General features: G+C 41.9%; 1 protein-coding gene across 1 annotated transcript in view; it reads right to left on the minus strand.

The window, feature by feature from the left end:
• Window positions 1-15,810, minus strand: part of PTGFRN (prostaglandin F2 receptor inhibitor) — an 80,415-nt gene that overhangs the window by 50,058 nt on the left and 14,547 nt on the right. The gene's annotated exons all lie outside the window — the stretch shown is intronic.

Here is a 15,810-nt window from a genome sequence, read left to right on the forward strand (position 1 = left end):
ATCAAGGAGACTAAAGTTTCAATCTGAGAGACCTCTCTTACCTTTGACTTCTGCCACTGTGAATTGGGACAAGGCGGCTTCACTGAGTTAATGAAATAAAATGTCTAGGTGAGAGTCTACCATGTAATAAGGGCTCCAGGAAATGAGAAACTTTTATTAATTTTGTATTTTTATCATTTGTTATAGGTTGAATTATGTCCCCATCCAAAATTCCTATGTGGAAGTTCTAGCCCCCAGTACCCCAGAATGTGACCATATTTGGCAACAGGGTCGTCACAGATATAATCAGTTGTGATGAGGTCATACTGGAACAGGGTGAGCCCCTAATCCAATACGACTGTATCCTTAAAAAGTGGGTAATTTGGACACACACATACCCACAGGGAGAAAGCCACATGAAGATAAGGCAGAGATTAAGTGGATATGTCTACAAGCTACGGACCTCCACAAATTGCCAGCAAGCCACCAGAAGCTAAGGGAGAAGCACGGAACAGATTCTCCCTCTCAGCCCTCTGCAGGAAACACTCCCCGACACCTTGATCTTAGACTTCTGGCCTCTGGCATTGTGAGGCAATAAATGTCTGTTTAAGCAACCTGGTTCATGGTACTTTGTTGCAGCAGCTCTAGCAAACTAATATACTACCACCACTGTTATTTCACTGGTTTAATTCATGTTTTCAAATTCTGGGTTCCCAGGAAAATGTGGGAAAGTTTGGAACTTCCTAGAGACTTGTGGAATGGCTTTGACCAAAAGCCTGGTAACGATAAGGTCCCAGCTGAGGTGGTTGCAGATGGAGATGAGGAACTTGTTGGGAACTGGAGCAAAGGTGACTCTTGTTATGTTTTAGCAAAGAGAATGGCGGCATTTTGCCCCTGCCCTAGAGCCCTGTGGAACTTTGAACTTGAGAGAGATGATTTAGGGTATCTGGTGGAAGAAATTTCTAAGCAGCAAAACATTCAAGAGGTGACTTGGGTGCTTTTAAAGGCATTCAGTTTTATAAGGGAAGCAGAGCATAAAAGTTTGGAAAATTTGCCTGACAATGTAATAGAAAAGAAAAACCCATTTTCTGAGAAGAAATTCAAGCCGGCTGCAGAAATCTGCAATAAGTAACGAGGAACCTTGTTAATCCCCAAGACAATGGGGAAAATGTCTCCAGGGCATGTCAGAGGTTTTCATGGCAGCCCCTCCCATTACAAGCCCGGGAGTGGAAAAAGTGGTTTCATGGGCCAGGTCCAGGGTCCCTGTGCTGTGTGCAGCCTAGGGACTTGGTGCTGTTCCAGCCATGGCTGAAAGGGGCCAATGCAGAGCTTGGGCCATGGCTTCAGAGGGTGCAAGCCCCAAGCCTTGGCAGCTGCCACATGGTGTCAACCCTGTGAGTGCACAGAAGTCAAGAATTAGGGTTTGGGAACCTCCTCCTCAATTTCAGATGTATGGAAACACCTGGATGAAAGGCAGAAGTTTGCTGCAGGGGCGGGGCTCTCATGGAGAACCACTGCTAGGGCAGTGAGGAAAAGGAAATGGGGGGTCAGGGCCCCCACGAAGAGCCCCTACTGGGGCATGGCCTAGTGGAGCTGTGAGAAGAGGGCCACCATCCTCCAGACCCCAGAACAGTAGATCCACCAACAGCTTGCACCGTTCACCTGGAAAAGCCACTGACACTCGATGCCAGCCTGTGAAAGCAGCCGGGAGGGAGGGAGTACCCTGCAAAGCCTCAGGGGCGGAGCTGCCCAAGACCATGGGAACCCACCTCTTGCATTAGCGTGACCTGGATGTGAGACATGGAGTCAACGGAGATCATTCTGGAGCTTTAAGATTTGACTGCCCTGCTGGATTTTAGAGTTGCATGGGGCCTGTAGCCCCTTTGTTTTGGCCAAATTCTCCCATTTGGAATAGCTGTATTCACCGAATGCCTGTACCCACATTGTATCTAGGAAGTAACTAACCTACTTTTTATTTTACAGGCCCATAGGCAGAAAGAACTTGCCTTGTCTCAAATGAGACTTTGAACTGTGGACTTGTAAGTTAATGGTGAAATGAGTTAAGACTTTGGGGGACTGCTGGGAAGGCATGATTGGTTTTGAAAGTGAGGACATGAGATTTGGGAGGAGCCAGGGCCAGAATGATATGGTCTGGCTCTGTCCCCACTGAAATCTCATCTTTAATTCCCACATGTTGTGGGAGGGACCTGGTGGGAGGTAACTGAATTAAGGGGGCAGGTCTTTCCCATGCTGTTCTCATGATAATGAGTAAGTCTCATGAGATCTGATGGTTATAAAAAGGGGAGGTTCCCTGCACAAGCGCTCTTCTCTTTGCCTGCCGCCATCCACATAAGATGTCACTTGCCCCTCCTCGCCTTCCGCCATGATTGTGAGGTTTCCTCAGCCATGGGGAACAGTAAGTCCAATTAAACCTCTTTCTTTTGTAAATTGCCCAGTCTCGGGTATGCATCAGCAGCGTGAAAACGGACTAATATTCCTTGGCCTCCCAGAGTGCTGGGATTATAGCATTATAGCCACCACGCCCAGCCTACTTATGTTTCTTAAGGTAAAGGTAATTTCTGTCACTGGCAACTCAAAGAACGTTAAAATAATATATCATTACCCAGCAGTGACTAATTCTCTGAAGCCATCATTACCACAGTTCACAAAGAAATGAGGTGATCACTTTTTTACATTTAATTTTTGAGACAACCAGACAATTCTGAATCTCGCAAAGAGATCTTCTAGAAGAAAGCATTATGGTGGAGACTCTTTAGAGGCAAAACAGCCTTGTGCTTAACCCTCTTCTGCCTCAGTTTCCTCATGTGTGAAATAGAGACCATGGTTACCACACTCCCTGAGGGCTGTGGTAAGGATTAAACGAGGAAATGTACTTACAGCACTCACGATCCCTGGCCTATGGCAAGGGGCTGCGGTTATGTGCTGGGCAGGCCACCTCTAGGATAAACCTGATCATAATCATTCACCTTGCTTCCTTGGCTAAATTACAGAGGAATTTCCTAATGTGTTAATCTTTTCCATTCCTATCCCTTGTCAAGAAGCTGGCCAGGGTGGACCACCTACCCACAAGCATGAGACTGCATCCTTGTAAGGTCTCTATCTTTATCCTTAGTGATGAGAGCTTTAGAAACTGATTCGTCTCCTTGTCTGAACTCTCCAATCCTTCCACAGGGCTGCCAAAATCATATTTTCCACATACAAATCAGATGTCACTTCACTGATCAAGTCTTTAATGGCTCCTTATCACCTATAGGGCAAAATCAACCCATCAGCCGCCCCCAATGCTGTCACCCCGGCCCAGGCCAGCACCCCTCTCATCTGCATTACTGCAATGTCCCTTACTGGTCTCCTGGCTTCCATTCTTGTTCTCTATTCTCAACAGAGCAAAGTGATCTTTGAAAAATTTAAGTTGGGTTATATCTTACTCTGTTCAAAGGTCTCCAATCACTTCCCATCTCATTCAGATGAAAGCTGAAATCCTTATAGAGGCAATCCTTACAGGACCTGGCCATTTTTGTTTCTTGGACTTCCTGTCTGTTCCTCTTCCTCCACTATACTCCAGCCATGCATGCTCTGCTCCCAAGGTTTCACCTACTGCAACCTCAGGGCCCTTGCACATTTCCTCAGCCCAGGACACTCTCAGACATTCATCCCACTGGTTCCTTCACCAGCTTCAGATCCGTATTCTAATGTCACCTTCTCAATGAGGCCTTTCCTGACCACCCTAAAGTGGCATATCCCCATTCTTGCTCCTGCCAAATTTTCTCCTTATAAATTATTACTAAAATACTTTATGAACACTTATGTTTTTACTATTATTTGTTTTCTTTTTCTTTTTTCCCCAGTAGAATGTAAGTTCCATATGAATAGTGATTTTTGTTTTGTCCATTGCTGAATGACAGTGCCTAGAACAGGACCTGGTAAAATAGTAGTTGTTCAATAAATATTTGTTAAATGAATGAATGAATGAATAAAAGACATACAAGACCATTCATGATCTGGCTCCTGGCTACCACTTTAGCTTCATCTCCAATTGTTCTCCCACTCTCTGATGCTTCTATCCCACAAAACAAACATCTCTTCACTTTCTGGAAATGCCATGCTCTCTAGTGCTTCATGGCCTCTGCTTTCATGCCTTCATCAACTGGAACACCCTCTCATCCATCTCTTCACCCTCTTGTAAGAGGCAGCTGCAGCACCACCTCCTCTGTGAAGCCTTCCCCAGTTCCCCTAGGATCACTTAGGTACTCCTTCGTTCATGATCCAAGTCAACCTGCAAAAGTACCTTCAACATCGGCTATATGATGGCGCCACTGGGAAAAGTAAAGCAGATATGAACAGATGCTTGAAAGATCAAATTCTAATCTGAAAAGATACAAACCTGAGCACTGTCTTGTATGTAGAACTAGGATGTCCCCTCATCCATGCAAATCAAGATTTTAAATTTTGGTAACAGAATTTCAAATTGCCACCAAGCAATCTGGTATGTAGCACAGATTTCTTGTAATATTGTTAAATAACAGCTAATGATATTTAAAAATAAATATAACTTGGAAAAAATAGAGCATATGGCTCTTTTCAAATCAAAAAGAATATCTACATAGCCACATGTTGCCAATTTTTGTCAAAACCTTTTGTAACAGTTGATAACTGAGGGAAAAAGTGGAAAAGAAAGTTTTCCTCTATTTTTCCAAGTTCTACCAGTGTTTCAAACTGAAGGTCCCAAACACCTGAACTGTATTAGTTTAGTTCCCCATAAAAATGTCATTACTAAGTAACAATCCTGAATTATGGCTTCATTTGTTTTCAGTAGTCAATATAAGAAACCTTCATACGAAAAACATTTATCAGCCTTAAAAGTCCTATTGAGGACACCACTGGGTTGTTTAATGACACAAAAATCCACATAATAAAATTCCATTAAAATTTAATACCAGAAAAAAAAAATACCTGTTGATGGACCATTGTACATTCTTTCCCAAAAAACAAGAACTACACAGGTTTCTCTTACCTCTCGGGGCAGTTACCACAGCCTCAGAATACCTTTGATACCCAAGACAGGAGCACTTTAACTATCACCTTCATGCAGTGTTTACATATATGTATGTGTATTTCATTGGAAATTGACTCAAATATTTGGGGGTGGTAAGCAGAGTTTAAATTTCAAAAGACCAATAATTGAGATTTCTACTTTTAGATTTTTGCTTTTTGCTATGATAGAGTAGCTAATATCAGATCACTCCCCATCCCCTGCCCCCACCCTCACTCCCACTACAGAAACTGTAAAAGACAGATAAAAGCTAACTGAATGCAGTGGTGAGCAATCAAGGCAGCCAGGCTCAAGGGTCCAAGATCACAGAAAGATACTGAGGTGGATTCAACAATACCCACTGCCTTTTCTCTTCAGATATTTGATATTTTTAAATGGTGCAGGCTAGAAAGCAAGTAGAAGTAAGTAACTCAGAGCTTCCAGCACCTTGTGGGGCCAAGAAGACAACTGAAGTTCAGGGATACTAAGAAGGTCAAAGTTTGAGGAGCAAGATCCTAGGAAAAAAAGGCAACAACAGAGAAGTGAGCTTGACATACCACATTGCTTTCCCCTCAAGGTAACTGACATTATGAAAGATACATTGAAGGGTATGGGGAGGTGGTAAGTGGCCGAGAAGCTAAGCAGAAAATAAATACTAAGGGGCTAAAAGGTTACGCAAAATTTTTGACCATTTCACAATATGCGGAAACAAAAACTAGAATTCTGAGTCTACAAAGGAAGGTGGTAAACACTCAGATTTTCAGTTACAACCCTGGAAGGGCTATGCTCTTGGAATAAGAGCAAAGCGGAAAAAGCAACTAGCTCTCATCAAGACTGAAAGACGGTCTCAAAGCATCTCAATTCCTCATTGGATAAAGATGAGCTTCTCTTACTCTACTGGCCTGTTAGGAAAAAAGTAAATCTTCTCAGATAGAAGATGACATCATACAGAGCCACTACAATTTTTCAGTGTTCAATCAAAACTTACCAGGTATTCCAGAAGACAGAACCAAATAAACAAAAACAAAAGAGAAACAACAGACAATAGAAACAGACCTGCAGGGATCCAGATATTGGTTTTATCAAACATAGATTGTAAACTAACTATAATTAACTTACTAAAGAAATAGAAAACAGGATTTCACCCAAACTGAAATATATTGAAACAATCGAATTGAAACTTTAGAACTAAAAAAAAATATACAATATCCAAAATGAAGAGGTCAATAAATAGGTTGGGCAGCAGATTAGATGCAGCACAAAAGAAGTCAAGAGCCAGGCACAGTGGTTCTCGCCTATTATCCCAGCACACTGGGAGGCTGAGACAGGAGGACTGCTTGAGCCCGGGGGTTCAAGATCAGCCTGGGCAACATAGTGAGACCCTGTCTCTAACAACAACAAAAAAAATTAGCCAGGTGTGGTGGCACACATCTGTAGTTCCAGCTACTCAGGAGGCTGAGGTGGGAGGACTGCTTGAGTCCAGGAGATGGACGCTGCAGTGAGCCATGACTGTGCCACTGCACTCCTGCCTGGGCAACAGAGTAAGACCCTGTCTCAAAAACACAAAACAATCGCAAAAACAAAACAAAAGTCAGTAAAGATTATCCAAACTGAAGCCCAGGGTATAAAAAAGAACTAAAAAAGCCAGACAAGAATCTATGAGACATGGTAAAAAGGCCAAACATACGTGTCATAGAGGCCCAGAAGGACAGGGAGAGACTGTAGTAGAATTAGGCGTAATTTTTGAAGAGATAATGGCCAAGATTTTTCTTAAACCAACAAAAGACATCATGCCACAGATTCAAGATAAGATATGTATCATAAACAGAATAAATACAAAGAAAACCACACCTAGGTAAATCATAGCAAAACTACTGAAAGGCAGAGAAAGGAACAGGAATACAACTGATGACTAACTTTCAACAGAAATGATGCTCATGAGAAGTCCACAGAATGACATCTTTCAAGTGATGAAAGGAAGTAACTGCCAACCTAGGATTCTATACAGACAAAAAAAATCCTCAAATAGGAAGGCAACATAAACATGCTTTCAACCAATTCTCAACAAGGGAAAAAGAATTAATTGCACCAAAAATAAATACTAAAGGGGGTTCTTCAAATAGAGGGAACATAATCCCACTTGAAATCATGGAAATGTGAGAAGGCAAAATGAGCAACAGCAAGAATAACTATGTGGGTAAACCTACTGAATAGTGACTATAAATACAATATTAGTAATGTCTTCTGGAATTCAAAATATATACATAATTAAAACATATGACATCAATAGCAGAAAAAGTGAGGGGAGGGGTGGAATACATTGGAGCTTAAATGTTGTAAGGTCTTTCATTATCCTGGAAGTGGTAAAAGGATCACTAGTAAACACTAACAGATCACTGATGCGTGTTCTAATCTCTAGAGTAACCACATAAATGAAAGACTGAATAACAAGCTAATTGGTGGGGGAGGGGGGAGGGTAGAATAAAAAATACTTGATTAATCAAAGACCCCATAATTTCAGCTAAAATCATATAAGCATTTCTCATAATATTTATTTCATGATGTATTCAGTTTGATTTACTATCAAGTCTCCCAGTCCCTCTCCACAACAATATTAGAATCGAGTAAGAGGAAGAATAATAATGTACAGTGTTTCTTACGTGACATGCACTGACTGACTGAGCCAGGCACTATCCACAAATTGTCTTAATCCACAGAAGACAACCATAAGGTAGCTATTACCGCCCCTATCATAGATATGAGGAAATTGAGAATCAAAGAAGTTGAATAACCCCCTGAAGATCATAACAGCTATAACATGAGGGACTCAAACCCAAACTTGATAGTGCAGCATAAGCCAAAGATAGGTTGGATTTGGTTTGCCTTCAAATGCATTATATATTATCACCCTCTGTGGATTTTTTGTCTTTAATCTGAGTAGGAAGAAGAAACAGCTTAAAATTCCCTATATTTCATATTCTCCATGGGCAATGGAACCAAGATAGGCAGCAAAGTAACACAGAAATGAGTCATTGAAAGAAGAAATATTATGTATTTTCAATATGAAGCAGACAGATGAGAGAAATAAGAGAAATTGGATTGTTAAAAATTTCTTCAAAAATTTTTCTGATGTACTACCTTTGTTATTTTAAGTGATACCAACTTTAACATCACACATATTTATACTCAAAAATGGTGCAGGGAACTTTATTCCAAAATCATACAAGAGGGACTTTTTGAAGCCCTCTGCTCTGACTTCTCAGCAGTAGAAAATTAACAACCAAGAGTTAATTGTTTCCAGATTATCATTTCTCTACCTCTGGAATACTCAAGAAAGTAATTAAATGCCTTTGACTTTCTTCTATCAGGTGGAATCAATGGGGACAGGCAGAAAAAGGCAAGTTATTCAAGGTAAACAACTACTCCTGCAATGTTTATTTAAATAAGTGCTATTGGCAAACCATGAGGAATCATTAAGAAAGACAAGGCAATGAAGACTATACACTTCATTTATCTATGCTTTTCCACCTCCTCCTGATATCCATGGGAAATGGATTTTATTTCTCAGGTTATTATCAACATTATTCTAAATCAAGATCTGCAGAGTGTAGCATATTTGCTAAAAATTCTTGCAATTGTTTCTATTTCTGCTCAAATTTTATTATTTCACTGAGCTGTCTAGAAGCAAACAATCTGACTTTCCAATCTGAACCATTTGTAAGATAAGCATCAGCAGTTATTGAATCCAGTGGTACAGGTGAGTTGAAATGCTGAAACTAAAGAGGTTATGGTTTTCAGCATGCCTTGTAAATGGGTGCCTAATTCCCACTTCCCGAGTCCTTACAAGGCTTCTAGGAGAGACTCGGGGCCTATGGATTGCCACATGGAGTTCCCAGTCCACATGTGAGCTAGAAATGAATGCACAGAAAGTCAAACTTATAAAACCTTATAGTGCCTTTATTGGAGTACCTGACTCAACAAATGAAAAACCTTTGTCTCCTCAAGTCTGCCACTGAGAGGTCTGACAGGAAAGGATCATGCCAACTTTCATATAGACAGTCCCTAAGTCATGAAAATGCAGCAAGGCACATTAAATAAGCTATAGCCAGCAGAGAATGTGTAATAAAGTCACATATGGCAGAACTTCAAAACCCCATCCAGAAGCAAATAAGGTTCTACTAGAACAGTGCTTATAATCATTTAAAAAAAAAAAAAAAAAAGAAAAAGTTCAGCTAAGACCTCACTGAGATACACTAGACAAATGTAAGATAAGATAACTCATTCAACATACAGCTATTGAGCAAGAAGTCCCTGTGCTAGGTGATAAGTGAGAGTGAAAGGTTAGTCAGCTTGTGGATCTTCTTTTAAGGCACATATGGTATGCTAAGAGTCAGGAGGTGTGTAACAGTGCAAACTGTCATACAGGCTGTATATCCTTTATTCAAAATGTTTGGGACCAGAAGTGTTTGGGATTTCAGATTTTCAAATATTTGCATTCTTACCAGTTAAGGATTCCCAATCTGAAAATCCAAAATCCAAAGTGCTCCAACGAGCATTTCCTTTGAGCATGACCTCTGAGCAACGTTATCAGTGCTCAAAAAGTTTCAGATTCTGGAGCATTTCCAATTTTGGATTTTTGAATTAAGGATGCTCAACCTGTATAAGGAAGGATATAAATAATCAAAGAGAGGCACTAACAGGTGCCTCACGGGTCAAAAGAGAATGAGGACATTTCCATCCAAAGGGATTCATAAAAAGCTTCATGCAGTGTCAATATTCGAATTGGGCCTTTGAAAAATGGTTGGTTGAGGGGGAGGTTTAACAGAAGACATGAAGAAGGAAAGTGACCAGAGATAAGGGGTGTAGCATAAGCAAAGACCTAAAGGGGCCACGGGGGACACAGACAGGTAGTGGTGAAGATAGGGTGACTAAAACAGTGTATCAAGAGCAGACTGGAGAGGAGACATGGAGGCCCAGAGATCATTCAGGGCCCTCTACCAATAATGGGGAGAGGTAATAAGAATGAAAACAAGGGCAATGACGGGAATCAAAAGGCAGCAGCTCTGAGAGCCACAACAGAGAAGGGTCAACTGGCAGACCTGTGAGGGGAGACAGAAGCTAAAGGGAAGCTAATCACTGGTGAAATCTGTTTTCTTATAGCAAGATTTTGACCAGTAGAAATGTCCACCGGGCAGTTGGAATGGAAACCCTTAGAAGATATTTGAGCCTAACATCAATGTGGAGTCACAAGCATGGGGGGGGGGGGGGTAAAAAGGAAATCTGCCCAGCAGTGAAGATGTGGGAGTCGATGACACCACCAGGAGACAGATTACTGTACAGAAAAGAGGGAATGGGACAAAACCACATCAAAGTCCTATGTTTCAGGCACGAGCAGAAGAAAAAGAGTCAGCACAGAAAAAAGAAATAGTAGCCAGTTAGGAAGAAAACCAGGAAAGGCTTTGCCCTAGCAGCCAAGGGATGCAAGAATTTCAAGAAAGGGTTTGAAGTAACACTTACTGTTTCTTTATGAACACACTCATCTACTTGCTCCTGGCAGACTGCAAGCTCCTTTAAAGCAGGGGCTGTTTCCTACCCATATCTGCATCCTGCACAATATCTACAGCAGACTCCTACTATATGCCTTTGTTCAAAAAAAATGAACAACAATGTCAAACACGCAGAAAAGTCAAGGAAGGTGGGTGTTGAGAAAAGAGAAATGAACTGATGGCTAAGTAATCACTGGCAACCTCCAGGAAAGTGCATTTTCAATGACAGGTATGGGATCTGGAAAGTAACAGCCAAGAGAGAAGTAACAAAGATGTACGGAAGAGAAGGCACAACCATGAAAAAGGCACTGAAGCAGCAAGCAGGGGGCTCATCCTACAAAGTAGCCAGTCAGTCCCCCAAAGCACCTTCTAGGCACTGGGGACACATGGCCACCAGTCCCTGCCTGCAAGAAAACTGTGTTCTAGGAAAGAGACAGTGATGAAGTAGACCCACTGACAAATGCTATTCAGTTAAAATATGACAATATGAGGTGTGGTCAGGAAAGGCCTCTCTGAGAGGGTCATGTCTGAGTTTAGACCAGAATGACAAAGAGACAGTGATTGAAGCTCTGGGGCAAAACTCTCCAGACACAGAACAGCAAATATAAAAGCACTGTGACGGAGCAAGCTTGGGTGTTCAAAGTACAGAAAAAAAAGATCACTGTGACCGATTCAATGAATGAGGGGGCAGGGGCCCTGGATTCTGGTTGAAATGGGAAGCACATAAACGAGAAAATGACAGAGCCTACTTTCTTTGTAGAAATTTCAGTCTGGCTGCTGTGGGAAAGATAGATTATATGGGGCCAATTTGGAAGCAAGGACACCAGCATGGGGGAAGTTTCTATAGACCAAGCAAAAGCTGATGAACACCGGCCTTGATTGACAGTGGTGGTGACTCTCAGGAGTAGTCAGATTCAGGACTTAACTTGTATATAAATGAAAAGACAAACTGACTTTTTGAATGTGGGGAATGAAGAACAGAGCAATCAAGAATGATCTAGGCTTCTGGCTTGAGCACCTGGCATACAGGGTGATGCCACTTACTGAGACAGCAAAGTAATTAGAGAGAATCAAATCTGTACCAAAGAAAGCAAGAGTTGTCTTCTGGTCATTTTAAATGTGAGGTCCCTATCAGACACCAAGTGGAAGTGCAGTGGAGTAGGCAGCTGGATGTTTAAGTCTGGAGCTCAGTGGGGAGGTCAAAGCTGGAGATACTCACTAGAGAGTCATCAGCACATACAGAGTATTTAAAGCCACAGGTTGCCTGGGGTCACTTAGGGAAAGAATACACATAGAGAGGAAAAAGAGCCAAAGATAGAGCCCTTACTTTTTTTCAGGTTAGACAGAGAAAAGGATGAGTAAAATTATTAAAAAGTTTTGGGGCAAAAGCTTGAGGTTTCTTTGCTTGGTCTCTATTGTCTCAGTAAAATAGTAGAAAGGAGTTCAGATGCTAAAGATCCTGACAAAGGTTTAGAATAAGCATCAGAAGAAATATAATAGGAAACCATCACAAAAGGAACACAAAGGAGAGCTGAGCTGCGGTAAAGATGCCAGGACTTTGTTGGAATCTCAGATGGGCAGGCTTTGAGATTTTCCCCAGCAAGATCATAATGTTCAGGCTTACAAACTACGATTGGTGTGAATTACTGAAATATAATACAATGTGAGGTCTGGCAAAGAAATATGACAGAGGGTCCCAGGTTGTTAACAAGCTCACTGCTGAAATGCTGACCACCAGAGTCTACTCTGGATTCGGAGCCAAGTAAAGTGAGAATGGCCTGATGGACTGAAAAGGAAGAATGTTCAAGATCAGGGAATCACAATTAGATGAAGAATAGGTACAACAGATAGGAGGGAATCTGAAAGGAGTAAAGCAAGGAGGTTGTGGTCACAGAGGGAAATATCAGAGTTGACAATCAAAAAGGTGAAAGAATACTAAGTGATGACAAGGCCCAGGTGTGGCCATTAAATCTCACAAAGTCTGTTATTTTTTCCAGGGGCTAAAATTATCATAGCAGGCACTCTCTGAGTCCTTGTTAGCCTGTGCCTGGCTACAGAAACATGAGGAAGGGGCAGTGTGACCAACAGGCCACAGGGGGTAAGAAGGGTGGTCCAGAGACTTAAATCTTGTTTCTAATTGACATTTACATGACAGTTCTGGCTCTAATGTTATCTATCCTGCCATTTATATCTGGAAACCTTCTTTCAGCCTTCATACACATGTTCTCCATATCAAACAAGATTAGAAAGGAGGCAACAAAGACTTTGCATTTCATCAGTACTGACAGGCTCTTCACAGTCAATGCAACTTTTCTTAGTTTTTGCTGCCAAGACAACCATTACCTCCTGCATCACACCTGTAATCCCAGCACTTTGGAAGGCTGAGGTGGGAAGATGGCTTGAAGCCAATAGTGAGAGACCAGCCTGGGCAACATAGTCAGATCTCGTCTCTATAAAAAAAAAAAAAAAAAAAAAAAAAAAAAAATTTAATTAGCTGGGCGTGGTGGCATGTGCCTATGGTCCTAGCTATTTGGGAGGCTGAGGCAGGAAGATGGCTTGAGCCTGGGAAGCAAAGGTTGCAGTGAGTCATGACTGCACCACTGCACTCCAGCCTGGGCAACAGGGAACAGGGCGAGACCCTGTCTCAAAAAAAAAAAAAAAAAAAAAAAGATTGGTAAACAAGGCAGAAAGACATACAGTACTACCAACAAGTGAGGAACAAAAATGCACGGTACTTCTTCAAGACTGGATCATTAACTAACTGAATTCCTTCTTACTAGTGAAGCACTAGATCATATAACTATGACATTGCTTCCAGTTTTGTGGCCTTTGAGAGATCCTGGGAGGCCAGAACCATGTCAAACCTTTAATTCTACATTATGAAATTGTGAGGTTTTGTCACCTGGCTAAGCTTGAACTACATATCCCAGAATCCTCTTATCTGTGTAGTTCTGGGTTAGGGTTGGACAAAATAGAACTTCATGTGAGATTTGGGAGATGGAAGTCAAGCGGCAGCCATTACACTTTGGTATATGGCTCGTGGTTAAAGGCGGTGTGGGACAGATGTGAAGGTGCTAGTGGGCACCCATTTGTCCTTACTCTTTCTGCTCCTGTTTTCTTCCCAAATGCTATTCTTATGGACCAACATGACCCCAAGACCACTAGATGCTTGGCTGCAATCTCAGAGCCAAGTGATTACCCTTCTTCAGAACCCTAAACCAGCCCACTCTGCCTGGCTTCCAGATTCCTCTTCATGCTTCAACTTGTCCACCTGCCAGTGCTTCAAGACAGTTGACTAGTAACTTTTCCCTGATACTTTAACTCTCCTTTTTAGGCCTTCACTTCTCCAACTCCTTCCATAATTGTGTAAGGTCTAATTCCTCTGATAAATGTGTTATTCCACAATATTTATAAGGGTTCTGCTTCCCTAATGGAATCCTAACACAGTAAACCAAATATCGAGTAGAAAATTTGCCCTTAAAGACTCAGTAATTGGCAAAAAAAAAAAAAAAAAAAAAGACACCTTACATGCACAGCATTGCTTTATAGTTTGCAAATCCTGTTCATATGATTTAATATTCAACCTTGAGAGTATTAAATAAGGAAACCGAGGTTCCGAGAAGATATGTGACCAAGCAATAATAAAAAAAAAGATGCAAAAACCACTTAGAGGCAATCTGTACTGATGATTAACCAAAATAACTCAATAAACATGAAATGATTTAAACAATTCTCTGTCCAAGGACCAGAGATAGAAAAGGCTGAGGCAAGATCTATCCACAAGGTTTATTTTAGCGCATTCTATAAAATTAACAGCTGCTAGAGGCCCAAGCACCGCTCAGCATCCCTCCCTGCTCAGCCATTTTCAATCCTCTCCATGTTCAAACTGGCCAACATCATCTGCCAAGTTCTGTGTGAACACCTGGTCCTCTTTTTAGCCTCTAGTTTAAGAGAATGGGAGATTCATATTGTGTTTAAACTTGCATATGCGCATAAAAGGCACCTGAGATAACTGGGGAAACTCCCCACCAACCCGACTCCCTTCATTGGGCAGCTCTGTCCTCTCTCCCCTTATTTGACTGTTCCCTAGATCCATTGTCTGCTCCTCCTTTGCCTCATCCATCCCTCCTCCCCAATGACATTTTAAGCCTGCCCTTCTCATTTGTAGACACAGTGCCAGAAGCCATGCGTGATGAGGGGTCTATGCCGAGCTTCCCTGATGAGGCTCAGTAAGGAGTACAGTGTTATTTAACAGTTTGGCTTGCAGGGAATTAAATTAAAAAAGACTCTGGGTTCACATGCCCTTTAAGGAACACTTTAACTACAATCTGATACTTCATTCCTTCATTCAGTATTTTTTTGCTGCACGCCTACTGTGTGCAGAACCACATCATCACGGAAAGTTGATGAGCTAACACCTGGCCAAGCGTCAGAGTCGATAAAGATGGAACAGTATGTTGACTTACAGAAAAGTTGGAAGGAGATGAGCCCCAATAAGATGAGGACCTTTTAAAATATCAAGTAAATGAAGGAAAGGAGGGACCTCCAGCTTTTTAGGGAAGGCAGAATCAGGAAAAAACAGACAAATTCATCTATGATATTAGGCTTAAGCTCCTTCAGGTGACACACAGGATCTTTACACTCAGGACTTTCTCTCCAGTCTCAATCCTTTCCCTCTAAATGACCCTACAACTCAACCCTCCACACTAGCTGCAAAAAGTTTTCCTCATTTATTAAAAACCAATATCCTCTTATGAATGGTTTTATCTTTTTTTTTCTTTTTTTTTTTGAGAGGGAGTCTCTCTCTGTCACCCAGGCTGGAGTGCAGTGGCACAATCTCAGCTCACTGCAACCTCTGCCTCCTGGGTTCAAGCAATTCTCATGTAGCTAGGAGTAAAGGTATGTGCCACCATGCCCGGCTAATTTTTGTATTTTTAATGAAGACAGGGTTTCACCATGTTGGCCAGGGTGGTCTCAAACTCCCGGCCTCAAGCGATCCGCCCGCCTCAGCCTCCCAAAGTGCTGGAATTACAGGTGTGAGCCACTGCAACAGCCGGTTTATCGCTTTCTCTGTGCTCTTCCCTCTGCCTAAAGTAAACTACCCATCCCTTCTCTGCCAGACAAAAACCTACTGATCATCAAGACTTAACGAGTTCAAATGAGTCCAGCTTGCTGAAGGCTTTCCTGATCCTTCCCTGATCCTTCCCCACCTCAGCCCCCAGCTCAGGCAGAGTT

The sequence above is a fragment of the Nomascus leucogenys genome, chromosome 12 (assembly GCF_006542625.1).
Source record: "Nomascus leucogenys isolate Asia chromosome 12, Asia_NLE_v1, whole genome shotgun sequence".
Classification (NCBI taxonomy): Eukaryota; Metazoa; Chordata; class Mammalia; order Primates; family Hylobatidae; genus Nomascus; species Nomascus leucogenys.